The sequence below is a fragment of the Oncorhynchus kisutch genome, linkage group LG10, assembly GCF_002021735.2.
Source record: "Oncorhynchus kisutch isolate 150728-3 linkage group LG10, Okis_V2, whole genome shotgun sequence".
NCBI lineage: Eukaryota > Metazoa > Chordata > Actinopteri > Salmoniformes > Salmonidae > Oncorhynchus > Oncorhynchus kisutch.
The window spans coordinates 31,122,425-31,137,788 of record NC_034183.2 but is presented as its reverse complement, the minus strand read 5'-3'; positions in this window follow the sequence as shown (position 1 = coordinate 31,137,788).

Genomic DNA, 15,364 nt, shown 5'->3' with positions numbered 1-15,364 from the left:
GGTGTGGAAGAACTTGACTGGCCTGCACAGAACCCTGACCACAACCCCATTGAACACCTTTGGGATGAATTAGAACACGTGAGCCAGGCCTAATCGCCCAACATCAGTGCCTGACCTCACTAATGCTCGTGGCTGAATGGAAGCAAGTCTCAGCATCAATGTCCCAACATCTAGTGGAAATCCTTCCCAGAAGAGTGGAGGCTGTTGTAGCAGCAAAGAGGGGACCAAATCCATATTAATAATGCACATGATTTTGGAATGAGAATTTTGAGGAGTAGGTGTTCACATACTTTTGGTAATGTAGTGTATAATTTGTTTTGCATTGGATGCATCTCAATCCACCACATCCTCCTGTGTCGCACTTCCGCTTCTGTGGTGAAAGGTAACAGAGCTAGAACGAACATCGTGCTAGCTCAGACCATGAAACCTCCAGAAAATCTGTCTTCTCACAAAATCGCCTGTAGCGTCCGAATGGTTTAGCCTAATAGCTATAATGACCCTTATATGGAAAGATGAGACTCTCACGAACACATACATGTTGGTTGTCCTCACAAGAATGAATGGAAATATATATAGGGACTCTTTAGTGACGAAATTAAGGAGTTAAATACATCTTCTGGATTATGTCAAGATGTATCAGTTAGGCCTCACGAGTGGAACAGTGGTCTAAAGCGCTAGCTGTGCCAGTAGAGATCCTGGTTAGAGTCCAGGCTCTGTCGCAGCCGGCCGCGACCGGGAGACCCATGGGGAACCGCACAATTGGCCCAGCATTTTGCCGGCAGGGATGTCCTTGTCCCATCGTGCTCTAGCGACTCCTGTGGCAGGCAGGGCATATGCACGCTAACAAGGTTGCCAGGTGTATGGTGTTTCCTCAGAAACATTGGTGTGGCTGACTTCCGTGTTAAGTGGGCAATGTGTCAAGAAGCAGTGCAGCTTGGTTGGGTTGTGTTTCAGAGGATGCACAACTCTCAACCTTCGCTTCTTCCGAGTCTGTACGGGAGTTGCGGTGATTAGACAAGACTGTAAGACTGTACCAATTGGATACCACAAAATTGGGGAGAAAAAGGGTTAAAAGTTACAAATAAAAATAAAAACAGAGCAGTATCAGTTAACAGAAACATGCAAATGCATGGATTTGTAGTCGCGCTCATATGAAATATGATCATGCACGAAGCGGAGGAGGTTATATCCATAGTTTCAGCATTTGGCTTCTGTGTTTTTAAGGTGTTTGAAAATGAGGTGGATAAATGCGGTATGTGTGCCAGTATTTGTCAGATTAAGGGTTCAAGAATACTTCCCCAGACAGAGGTGATCGTCCAACCTTTCACACATAATGACCACCTATAGACTTTAATTAGAGATCAATGAGGGTTTAACCCAGGACCCAGCATCTCTGGTTCACATGGTTTTGCTCTTCATATCCCCCTGTGGGATGTGATAAGAGGTGGGTGAGGTGTTGTGACTCTGCAGGCGAGAAGAGTGGAAAGGCCAGGCTGAGACCTATAGGCTGTGTTAGAGAGAGAGGAGAGGAGGGAGCATGTTGAGACGGCTGTGAACACAGAGAGCTTGGCATGAATTAGCCAGCCTTATTAAAATAGAGTGGGAGCACAGTGTGTGTGGTACACAAAGCAGACCAGACCAATGTTTTTTCATGTGCCAAGGAAACAGGTTCCCTTTACTACTCAGCGAGAAATCAATTATTAATTGCTTTGTGTTAATGCATATTATCTGGGGTTGCATCACCCCACTCTCTGCTTTACATAGGGAATGTTAGAAGTGTACAGTAATTGCATAGACATACTTTTTTGGGGGTTGCCATGGACATCCATTAGGGAATTCCAATGCAAACCAGGGGGTCTGTCTCACTTTATAATGCAGTCAGAATGTATGCACATTAGCAAAAATCACAGTAAAATGCGAGCTGCACAATTGGTATAATGAATTCAGTGTGTGCTGTGTGTGTGTATGTGTGAAGGTACAAACAGTGAAATCAATGCCAGTGTTGATCGAAACAGCATTGTGCAGGGCTAGAGGGGACTACTGGGGTTTGTAATGTATCCCCTCACACTCCGGCCTAACAACTAAATCCATTAATGAAACGGGTTAAACAGGCAAAAAGTAATCGTCCGATTCCTCAGAGAGCTTTTAAGCATCTGTAGGATCAAGCCTCTACAAACACAATCAGTAACATTACACTCAGTGCATACGGCTACGGTAGTTCTTAATCACTTGAGGAATGATTATGAATTTTCAAAAGTCAGTCAGAGACTCTCAGGTGTGTCTTTAAGGCAGGCTTCTGGTTCTGGTAGGGGCAGTTAAACTAATTTGAAAGCAGTTTATCAACTTGTCAATTACAGGCCCAATGTAAAAAGGACTTGTCTGTTAGATGGGCAACTTCACTGAATGTTTCTGATGTGTCACACCCTGACCTTAGTTATCTTTGTTTTCTTTATTATTTTGGTTAGGTCAGGGTGTGACGAGGGTGGTTTGTTAGATGTAGCATTGTCTAGTTTTTTTTTTGTAATTCTAGGTGTTTATATGTCTATAGTTGCCTGAATTGGTTCTCAATCAGTGGCAGCTGTTTATCATTGTCTCTGATTGGGGACCATATTTAGGTAGCCAAATTCCTTGGGTGTTTTGTGGGTTCTTGGTCTATGTTTAGTTGCCTGTCTGCACTACATATATTAGCTTCACGGTTTGTTTTGTTGTTTTGTTAGTTTTGTTCAGTGTTCTTTCTTTAATTAAAGAAGTAAGAAGTATACACGCTGTGCCTTGGTCTCATCAATATGACGAACGTGACAGAAGAACCCACCAAATAAGGACCAAGCAGCGTGTTCAGGAGGAGCAGTCAGTATGGACATGGGTGGAAATATTGGATGGAGCAGGACCCTGGACATAGCCGAGGGAGTATCGCCGTCCTAAGGAGGAGAAAAGGAAAGCGGAACGGCGATACTACGAGGAGAAATACCGGAGAATGGAGGAATGGCAACACTCCAGACCTCCAATGCGCCTCCAGGGTCCAGTACGCCCTGTTCCTGCTCCTCCCACACGCCCTGATGTGCGTGTCTCCAGCCCGGTACCAGCAGTGCCGGCACCAGGCCTACAGTGCGCCTCGGCAGTCCAGAGCGTCTGGCGACAGTACCAAGTCCGGATCCTCCGACGATGGGCCCCAGTCCGGATCCTCCTCCAACGGGACCCAGTCCGGATTCTCCAATGACGGGACCCAGTCCGGATTGTCCAACGACGGGCCCCAGTCCGGAGCCTCAGGCGATGATCCATGCCGTGATGGTCCCCAGCCCGGGGTCTACAGGCTGGGGACCATGTTTGTTGCGATACGAGAATGTGTTATATTTAGTCAACATACATGGTAATTCGTAAATACTAAATCCAGTTATTAAAGAAACTGAATCATTAAATGTTTTCTTTATTGAAAGTGGGGGTTCACAGCTTGTTAGAGGCACATGTCACACCCTGATCTGTTTCACCTGTGCTTGTCTCCACCCCCCTCCAAGTGTCACCCATCTTCCCCATTATCCCCTGGGTACTTACACCTGTGTTCTCTGTTTGTCTGTTGCCATATCGTCTTGTTTGTCAAGTCAACCAGTGCTTTTGCCCATTCTCTCTTGTTCTCGCTCTCTGGATTACCGACCTCGACCTGACCTGAGCCTGCCTGCCATCCTGTGCTTTTGCCACTACTCTGGATTATCAACCGCTGCCTGCCTTGACCTGTATGCCTGCCCTTGTTGCTGTAATAAACATTGTTACTTCAACACAGTCTGCATTTGGATCTTAGATGAAACGTGATAGGCACACAAGGCATCATAATAAGAGGGAAGATTCTCCTCTGACATTTAATGCAACCGATTTCAAAAAAGCTTTACGGAAAAAGCAAAGACACAACAAAATCGGCCATATAGGGTAGTCAGCATTAGTCAAAAATAGTGTTATAAATATTCACTTACCTTTGCTGATCTTTGTCGGAATGCACTCCCAGGACTCCCACTTCCACAAGAAACGTTTGTTTTGTTTGGTAATGTCCATCATTTATGTCCAAATAGTTACTTTTGTTAGTGCTTTTGGTAAACAAATCCAAAAAACTAATTCACGAAGCGCATACACTAAAAGCAGACGAAATGTCAAAAAGTTCCATAACAGTCAGAAGAAACATGTCAAACGATGTATTGAATCAATCTTCAGAATGTTTTTAACATAAATCTTCAATAATGTTCCAACGGGAGAATTCCATTGTCTTTAGAAGTGCGATGGAACAGAGCTCCCTCTCAAGTGAACACGCATGGTCAGAGCATGGTCAGCTCATGGCAGACCTTACTCATTACCTTCCCTTCTCCTTCTGCCCCACTCCTTCGGCCCCAGACAAGGTTCTACAGGCTGACATCTAGTGGAAACCTTAGGAAGTGCAACATTACCAATATACCACTGTATCTTCAATAGGAGCTGAGTTGAAAATCGACCAACCTCAGATGTCCCACTTCCTGGTTGGATTTTCTTTCTGTTTTTTGCCTGCCATATGAGTTCTGTTATACTCACAGACATCATTCAAACAGTTTTAGAAACTTCAGAGTGTTTTCTATCCAAATCTAGCAACTGGGACTGAGTATCAGGTAGTTTACTCTGGGCACCTTATTCATCCAAGCTACTCAATACTGCCCCCCTGTCACCAATAAGTTAAGAGGGCTACTTTTTACTTGTACTTGAGTAAATTACAATCTAAGTCACAGTAGTTTTAATTAAGTACAGATTTTCAGTACTCTACCCTACTTTGGTCTCTGCATCTTCTCTGCTGTCACTCTGTCTGCCTGTGCTTCTCATTGCTCTCCTCTGTTGTCACTGTTTGTCTGTTCTTCCATTTTTCTCCTCTGTCACTATGTCTGTCTGTGCTTTATCTTGTTCTTCTCTGCTGTCTGTCTGTCACTCTGTCTGAGTCATTCGTCATGACTGTTTAGGCAAATGCAAATTAGTGCATGTCATATGTGATCCCCCGACACCCCCTACCCTAATTAAGTGTTAATTCGCTTTTTTCATACAATATACAGTACCAGTCAAAGGTTTGGGCTCACCTACTCATTCAAGGGTTTTTCTTTCTAACATTGAAGAATAATAGTGAAGACATCAAAACAATGAAATTACACATATGGAATCATGTAGTAACCAAAAGTGTTAATCAAAATATATATTTATACTTTACATTCTTCAACTAGCCTCCCTTTTCCTTGATGACAGCTTTGCACACTATTGATACTCTCCCAAACAGCTTCACCTGGAATGTTTTTCCAATAGTCATGAAGGAGTTCCCACATATACTGAGCACTTGTTGGCTGCTTTCCTGAACTCTGCGGTCCACCTCTTCCCAAACCATCTCAATTGGGTGGAGGGCAGGTGATTGTGGAGGCCAGATCATCTGATTCTGTTCTCCATCACTCTCCTTCTTGGTCAAATAGCCCTTACACAGCCTGGAAGTGTGTTGGGTCATTGTCTTGTTGAAAAACAAATGAGAGTCCCAATAAGCGCAAACGAGATGGAATGGCGTATCACTGTAGAATGCTGTGGTAGCCATTCTGGTTAAGTGTGCCTTGAATTCTAAATAAATCCCTGACAGTGTCACCAGCAAAGCACACACCCAAACCATCTCACCTCCTCCTCCATGCTTCACGGTGGGAACCACAAATGCGGAGATCATCCGTTCACCTACTCTGCATCCACAAAGTCACAGGAGGTTGGAATCAAAAATCTCAAATGTGGACTCCTCAGACCAAAGGACAGATTTCCACCGGTCTTATGTGGATTGCTCGTATTTCTTGGCCCAAGCATCTCTTCTTCTTATTGGTGTCCTTTAGTAATGGTTTATTTGCAGGAATTCAACCATGAAGGACTGATTCATGCAGTCTCCTCTAAACAGTCGATGTTGAGCTGTGTCTGTGAAGCATTTATTTGGACTGTAATTTCTGAGGCTGGTAACTCTAATGAACTTACCCTCTGCAGCAGAGGTAACTCTGGGTCTTCCTTTCATATTCTTACATAGGTATTCCTCTTGTGCAGATTGGTTAGGGAGGTGTGCAGTGTGATTGCGATTGCGTTGTCTGTGGACCTATTGGGGCGGTAAGCAAATTGGAGTGGGTCTAGGGTGTCATGTAGGGTGGAGGTGTTATGATCCTTGAGTAGTCACTCAAAGCACTTCATGATGACAGAAGTGAGTCATTTAGCTCATTTAGCTCAGTTACCTTAGCTTTCTTGGGGAACAGGAACAATGGTGGCCCTCTTGAAGCATGTGGGCACAGCAGACTGGGATAGAGATTGATAGAATATTTCTGTAAACACACCAGCCAGCTGTTCTGCGCATGCTCTGAGGACAGGGCTAGGGATGCCTTCTGGGCCGGCAGCCTTGCGAGGGTTAACAACTTGAAATGTTTTTCTCACATTGGCCGCGGTGAAGGAGAGCCCACAGGTTTTGGTAGCGGGCTGTGTCAGTGGCACTGTATTGTCCTCAAAACTATCAAAGAAGTTGTTTAATTTGTCTGGGAGCAAGACGTCGGTGTCCGGGATGGGGCTGGTTTTCTTTTTGTAATCCGCAATTGACTGTAGACCCTGCCACATACGTCTCGTGACTGAGCCATTGAATTGTGACTCTATTTTGCCTCTATACTGACACTCAGCTTGTTTGATTGCCTTGTGGAGGGAATAGCTACACTGTTTGTATTCGGTCATGTTTCCATGATTTGCCATGATTAAAAGTGATGGATCATGCTTTCAGTTTTGCGCAAATGCTTCCATCCTTCCAGGGTTCCTGGTCGGGGAAGGTTTTAATAGTCACTGTGGGTACAACATCACCGATTCACTTGCTAAAAACAACTCGCTCACCGAGTCAGCGTATACATCAATGTTGTTGTCTGAGGCTATCCGGAACATATCCCAGTCCACATGATAGAAGCAATCTTGAAGCGTGGAATCTGATTGGTCGGGCCAGCTTGGAACAGACCTGAGCACGGACGTTTCCTGTTTTAGTTTCTGTCTAAAATGGAGTCGTGGTAACATTTGCCGAAAGGAGTGCGGGGAAGGGCTTTGTATGCATCGTGGAAGTTAGAGTAGCAATGATGCAGAATGCTGCCAGCCCTAGTCGAGCATTCGATATGCTGATAAAATTTAGGGAGCCTTGTTTTCAGATTAGCTTTGTTAAATCCCCCAACTGCAATAAATACAGCCTCAGGAGATATGGTTTCCAGTTTACATAGAGTCCAGTGAAGTTATTTCAGTGCCGTTGAGGTGTCTGCTTGGGGGGTGGTACACACGGCTGTGATTATAATCAAAGAGAATTCTCTTGGTAGATAATGTGGTCTGCATTTGACTCTAAGGAATTCTAGGTCAGGTGAACAAAAGGAATTGAGTTCCTGGATGTTATGATTACACCACAACTTGTTAATTATAAGGCATACATCCCCACCTTTCTTCTTACCAGAGAGATGTTTGTTTCTGTAGGTGCGATGTATGACGAAACCGGGTGGCAGTACCTTCATTGATAACATATCCCGAGTGAGCCATGCTTCCGTGAAACAAAGAATGTTACAATATCTAATGCCTCTCTGGAAGGCAACCCTTGCTCGAATTTCGTCTACCTTGTTATCAAGAGACTGGACATTGGTGAGTAGTATACTCGGAAGTTGTGAGCGATGTGCCCATCTACAGAGCCTGAACAGAAGACTGCTCCGTCTGCCCTTTCTGCAGAGCAGTTGTTTTGGGTTGCCTACTTGGATCAGATCCTTTGTCCTGGGTGGTGGTCCGAACAGAGGATCTGCTTCGGGGAAGTCATATTTCTGGTCGCAATGTTGGTAAGTTGACGTTGTTCTTTTATCCAATAGTTATTCCTGGCTGTATGTAATAAGACTTAAGAATTCCTGGGGTAACAATGTAAGAAATAAAACATTAAAAAAACAAAATACTGGTTGAGAGAATGCCAAGAGTTTAAAGAGCTGTCATCAACGCAAAGGGTGGCTGAATAGATTTTTTGGCTACTGTACGATTCCATAGAGTTGAAGTCAGAAGTTTACATACACCTTTAACCAAATAAACTCAGTTTTTCACTATTGACATTTAACCTCTTGGATATAGGGGGCGCTATTACATTTTTTTGATGAAAAACGTTCCCGTTTTAAACAAGATGTTTTGTCACTAAAAGATGCTTGACTATGCATATAATTGACAGCTTTGGAAAGAAAACACTCTGACGTTTCCAAAACTGCAAAGATATTGTCTGTGAGTGCCACAGAACTGATGTTACAGGCGAACCCCAGATAAAAATCCAATCAGGAAGTGCCGCATTTTTTGAAACCGCCTCATGCCAATGCTAGGAGTCAGCTTACGTTTTCCACGTTTTCCCCAAGGTGTCTACAGCATTGTGACGTCTTTTTAGGCATTTCCATTGGAGAATGGCTGTAAGAGACCATATAGGGCGAGTGGTCGCATGGTGTCTCCCGGAGAAAACCTTGCGTAATACTAATTTAGCCATTATTCCAATTGTTTCTTATGAGAAACCAACTACCTAGACAGATATATTATCGAATACATATGTTAAAAACACCTTGAGGATGGATCCTAAACAACGTTTGCCGTGTTTCTGTCGATATTATGGAGCAAATTTTGAAAAAAGTTTGCCGTTATAGTTGAAGTATTTTTTGGTCGATTTCTCAGCCAAGCAGGATGAACAAACGGGACCTTTTTCGCCTACAAAAATATTATTTTTGGAAAAAAGGAACATTTGCTATCTAACTGGGAGTCTCCTGAGTGAAAACATCTGAAGTTCTTCAAAGGTAAATGATTTAATTTGGTTGCTTTTCTTATTTTCGTGAAAATGTTGCCTGCTGCCAGCAGAGCCTAGCATAGCATTATGCCATGATAAACCTACACAAATGCTTGTCTAGCATTGGCTGTAACGCATATTTTATTTTGAAAATCTGAGATGACAGTGTTGTTAACAAAAGGCTAAGCTTGTGTTTGAATATATTTATTTAATTTCATTTGCGATTTTCATGAATAGGAAAAGTTGCATTATGGTAATGCAATGGTTAATCATTGTAAAAATGCCCTGTCTTAGGTCAGTTAGGATCACCACTTTATTAAGAATGTGAAATGTCAGAAAAATAGGAGAGAATTATTTATTTCAGCTTTAATTTCTTTCATCACATTCCCAGTAGGTCAGAAGTTTACATACACTCAATTAGTACGTGGTAGCATTACCTATAAATTGTTTAACTTTGGGTCAAACGTTTCGGGTAGCCTTCCACAAGCTTCCCACAATAAGTTGGGTGAATTTTGGAGCTGGTGTAACTGAGTCAGGTTTGTAGGCCTCCTTGCTCGCACACGCTTTTTCAGTTCTGCCCACAAATGTTCTATGGGATTGAGGTCAAGGCTTTGTGATGGCCACTCCAATACCTTGACTTTGATGTCCTTAAGCCATTTTGCCACAACTTTGGAAGTATGCTTGGGGTCATTGTCCATTTGGAAGACCCATTTACGACCAAGCTTTAACTTCCTGACTGATGTCTTGAGATGTTACTTCAACGTATCCACATAATTTTCCACCCTCATGATGCCATCTATTTTGTGATGTGCATCAGTCCCTCCTGCAGCAAAGCACCCCCACAACATGATGCTGCCACCCCCGTGATTCACAGTTGGGATGGTGTTATTCGGCTTGCAAGCGCCACCCTTTTTCCTCCAAACATAACGATGGTCGTTATAGCCAAACAGTTCTGTTTTTGTTTCATCAGACCAGAGGACATTTCTCCAAAAAGTACAATCTTTGTCCCCGTGTGCAGTTGCAAACCATAGTCTGGCTTTTTTATGGCGGTTTTGAGGCAGTGGCTTCTTTCTTGCTGAGGCGCCTTTCAGCTTGTGTCTATATAGGATTCGTTTTACTGGGATATAGATACTTTTGTACCTGTTTCCTCCAGCATCTTCACAAGGTACTTTGCTGTTGTTCTGGGATTGATTTGCACTTTTCACACCAAAGTACGTTCATCTCTAGGAGACAGAACACGTCTCCTTCCTTAGCGGTATGATGGCTGCGTGGTCCCATGGTGTTTATACTTGCGTACGATTGTTTGTACAGATGAACGTGGTACCTTCAGGTGTTTGGAAATTGCTCCAAAGGATGAACCAGACTTGTGGAGGTCTACAATTTTTCAAAAATGTATTTTGATTTTCCCATGATGTCAAGCAAAGAGGCACTGAGTTTGAAGGTAGGCCTTTAAATACATCCGCAGGCACACCTCCAGTCGACTCAAATGATGTCAATTATTCTATCAGAAGCTTCTAAAGCCAAGACATAATTTTCTGGAATTTTCCAAGCTGTTTAAAGGCACAGTCAACTTAGTGTTTGTAAACTTCTGACCCACTGGACTTGTTATACAGTGAATTATAAGTGAAATAATCTGTTTGTAAACAATTGTTGGAAAAATTACTTGTGTCATGCACAAAGTAGATGTCCTAACTGACTTGCTGAAACTATAGTTTGTTAACAAGAATTTTGTGGAGTGGTTGAAAAAATGAGTTTTAATGACTCCAACCTAAGTGTATGTGTCACGATCGTTTGTAGAATTAACAGACCAGGGCACAGCGTACGTAGAGTTCCACATGTTTATTAAATGCAACGAAACGTGCCGTTCTGTAGAGCTCACAGGCATCAACACAAAAACAAGATCCCACAAAACCAGTGGGGAAATGGCTGCCTAAATATGATCCCCAATCAGAGACAACGATAAACAGCTGCCTCTGATTGGGAACCATACCAGGCCAACATAGAAAACAAAACACCTAGATAGAAACACCCCCCTTAGTCACACTCCGACCTAACCAAAATAGAGAATTAAAAAGACTGTCACGCCCTGACCATAGAGAGTATGTAAGCTTCCGACTTCAACTGTATGTGTTATTTCATAGTTTTGATCTCTTCGCTATTATGCTACAATGTAGAAGAAGAAAAAATTACAAAGAAAAACTCTTGAATGAGTAGGTGTGTCCAAACTTTAACAGGTTCTGTACACGCAAATTATTAACTGGCAGCAGTAGGCTGATATTGACTTACTGATGAGAGTCAGAGCGGTTCTCTTTGCTGATGCGCATTTGACTTTGAATGTGAATTTGTGTGACCTCAGCTCAGCCAATCAGAAAACTGGACCGGCCCATCTTGGTTGGGGGCCCTGGTGTTACCCACTGAATAGCCAAATTCTCATTATATTATTATGAATTATTGTTATTGTTGTTGTTATTATGACAACAGAGAAATTGCTCAAAAATCATCAAAAAAAATCTTAACAGGCCCCACAGGTGGAAATTACATTTTTGCTTCTAATTAAATATATTGAGATTTGAATTTCCTTAAAGTAAACACAACAATTTGAAATATTTTATGAAATTGTACATTTTATTTTGTTTATCAAACTACTGTCATCAGCATTTTAAATGGACATGCATCAATAATTTCAAAGCTCACTACATTAAATCACAAACTGGACGATATTTAGTAAATTACTTTGAAGAGATGGTGATTGAGTCTAAATAGGGGTTTGTTTGTTTGGTAGTCTAAATTATGTGTACTTGTCTTTAACTGCCATTTCCCAAATGTCAGCAGACACACGCCAACTAATTTTCTCAGCTTCATAAGCATCTGCATTCACATTTTTTGTGTGTGGTTATCCTTAGATATATTCTCCTGACTTGAATTATTGATATGTTGTGAATGGGCAAGACAAAATATTTCTGTGTCTTTGAACAGGGTATGATAATATGTGCCAGGCACACTGATTTGTGTAAAGAACTGCAATGCTGCTGGGATTTTCACACTCAACTGTTTCCTGTGTGTATCAAGAATGGTCCACCACCCAAAGAACATCCAGCCAACTTGACAAATACAACATGAAACAATTTGAAAGATTTTACTGAGTTACAGTTCATATAAGGAAATTAGTCAGATTAAATAAATTCATTAGGCCCTAATCTATGGATTTTACATGACTGGGAATAAAGATATGTATTTCTTGGTCACAAATACAGAAAAAAAAATTGGGGATCTGGATCAGAAAACCAGTCAGCATCTGGTGTGACCACCATTTATCTCTTGCAGCGCAACACATCTCCTTTGCACAGTTGATCAGGCTGTTGATTGTGGCCTGTGGAATGTTGTCCCGCTCCTATTCAATGGCTGTGCGAAGTTGATGGATATTGGCGGGAACAGGAACACACTGTTATACACAACGATCCATAGCATTCCAAACATGATCAATGGGTGAAATGTCTGGTGAATATGCAGGCAATGGAAGAACTGGGACACTTGCTGAAATATGAGATGATAGCGGTGGATGAATGGCACGGCAATGGAGTTCAGGATCTCGTAAAGGTATCACTGTGCATTCAAATTACCATCAATAAAATGCACTTGTGTTCCCTGTCCTTAGCTTATGCCTGCCCATACCATAACCCCACCACCAACATGGGGCACTCTGTTCACAACGTTGACAAACTGCTCGCCCACACGAGCAGCCATGTACGTGGTCAGCGGTTGTGAGACCGGTTGGACGTTCTGCCAACCGAGCTGAAGGGATGGCAGAGATAGAGTTTGGCACCTCAGTGGTACAGGCTGCCAACTGGGAGGAATCAGAGGCTCTCAGGGCACAGCATGGAGCCATTAAAGCCTGGGATATAATCAGTCCACCCATAACACAAGTCCATAACATTTTTGCAGGTTTCATGCTTTTTTAACACCTGAACACTAATACTTCTATAGGGTGCTACTCTAGTGGGTGAATATTCTTCTTCACTAAGTAGTTCCACCCCTGCATCAACAAATTCATTCTTGCTAAAATTATGTTTTTAAGGTGGGTTAATGAATCAATGCTGAGCTGTTGATAGCGCCAACAGTTTGTTCTTCACTTTGTCCATATTGCAGCGAACGGTGGGGCAGGGAAGCAAACCAGAGTCGATGGTGTGAATAGCAAACACCCTTTGCAGCACACCAATAGGGTTAACCCACCAGGTGGGAATTGTAACGTGGCTCATATAGGAAGGATCGCTACATTGCCCCCTCCGAAAGGGAAGACACAATCCTTTGCTTCGACTACACAGCCACCTCACATATCCGGGCTGTGTTTTCCCATGTCCTTATGCATGTTTGAAGGGACGGGCTACCAATCTATAATAGCTGTGCAATCAACTCCCAATAGGCAGGGGCGGATTGGCCATCTGGCAATTCTGGAGAAAGCTAAATGGGCTGGACCCTCTTTATTTGGGTTGGCTGGTTGAAATGTAATATATAAGGCCAGTCACCACACCCTCATAGGGTAATTTGTTTAGCATATGTGCATAGTGAGCAAATCCATTTTTCTGAACACTCGATGAAGTCAGCCTACATATTTTGGCTTCATTTTGTTAAGACACTTCAGGACCAGACGTGTCCATAAATACTTTTTTTCATATTTAAAATGTTTGTTTTTTTTAGTTCTAGAAAAAAGTATTGACAACTTATCAACAATTCAAGACAGGAGAATATATCTAAGGATAACCAAACAAAAAATGGTGAATACAGATGCTTCTGAAGCTGAGAAAATTAGTTGGCGTGTGTCTGACTTTTGGAAAATGGCAGTTAAAGACAAGTACACATAATTTAGACTACCAAACAACAAACACCTATTTAGACTCAATCACTATCTCTTCAAAGTAATTTACTAAATATAGTCCAGTTTGTAATTTAATGTAGTGAGCTTTGAAATTATTGATGCATGTCCATTTTAAAGTGGTTAAAATTCATTAAAATGCTGATGACAGTAGTATAATAAACGAAAGAAAATGTAGAATTTCATACATTTTCAAATTGTTGTGTTTACTTTATGGAAATACTAATATGAATGGACCAAAATTCCAACAAATCTCAGAATATATAGATGCAAAAATGTAATTTCCAGCTGAGGTACCTGGCCTGTGGCCCATGGACCTGTTAAGATTTTTTTGATGATTTTTGCGCAATTTCTCTGTCATACTAACAATAATTAATAATAATATAATGAGCATTTGGCTATTCAGTTGGCAATGCCTGGGCTCCCCTACCAAGATTAGTCGGCCCGGGTTTGAGACTGGCTGCGCTGAGTTCACACAAATTCCCCAAAATGACAGAGGCGGCTAATGGTAGAGAAATTAACATTACATTCTCTGGCAACAGCTCTGGTGGACAATTCTGCTGTCCGCATGCCAATTGCACTCCCCCTCTAAACTTGAGACATCTTTGGCATTGTGTTGTGTGACAAAACTGCACATCTTAGAGGCGCCTTTTATTGTCCCCAGCACTAGGTGTAACTGTGTAATGATCATGCTGTTTAATCAGCTTCTTGATATGCCACACCTGTCAGGTGGATGGATTATTTTGACAAAGGAGAATTGCTCACTAACAGGGATGTAAACAAATTTGTTCACCAAATTTGATAGAAATAAGCTTTTTGTGAATTTGGAAATTTTCAGGGATCTTTTATTTCAGTTCATGAAACATGGGACCTACACTTTACATGTTGCGTTTATATTTTTGTTTAAATATAGAAAGAGAGTGAAAGTTAGTTATTAACTGGCGAGCTGAAGGGATGGCAGAGATGGAGTTTGGCACCTCAGTGTTACAGGCTGTCAACTGGGAGGAAGCAGAGGCTCGCAGGGCACAGCATGGAGCCATTAAAGCCTGGGATATAATATAATCAGTCCACCCATAACACAAGTCCATAACATTTTTGCAGGCATCTCTCTTTTTTAACACCTGAACACTAATACATCTATAGGGTGCTACTCTAGTGGGTGAATATTTTTCTTCACTAAGTAGTTCCAGCCGGTGTCAACAAATCCATTCTGGCTAAAAGTATGTTTTCCAAGTGGGTAATGAAGCATCTCTGAGCTGTTGAGAGCGCCAACAGTTTGTTCTTCACATTGTCCATATTGCAGTGACGGTGCAGCAGGGAAGCAAACCAGAATTGATGGTGTGAATGGCAAACACCCTTTGCAGCACACCAATAGGGTTAACCCACTTGGTTGGAATTGTAACGTGGCTCACATAGCAAGGATCGCTACATTGCCCCCTCCAAAAGGGAAGACACGTTCCTGTGCTTCGACTACTCAGCCACCTCACATGTCCGGGTTGTGCTTTCCGATGTCCACACGAACGCCATCCCACTTCTGACACTAATGTAGTGAATGGCTGGGCAGGAAAGCAAACCCGGTTCACTGACGTGAAAGGTAAACACATCTCACCAATAGGGTTAATCCACGTGGTGGGAATTGTAATGTAGCGAGGATTGCTACAATACACTCACAGTCATATTCAAAC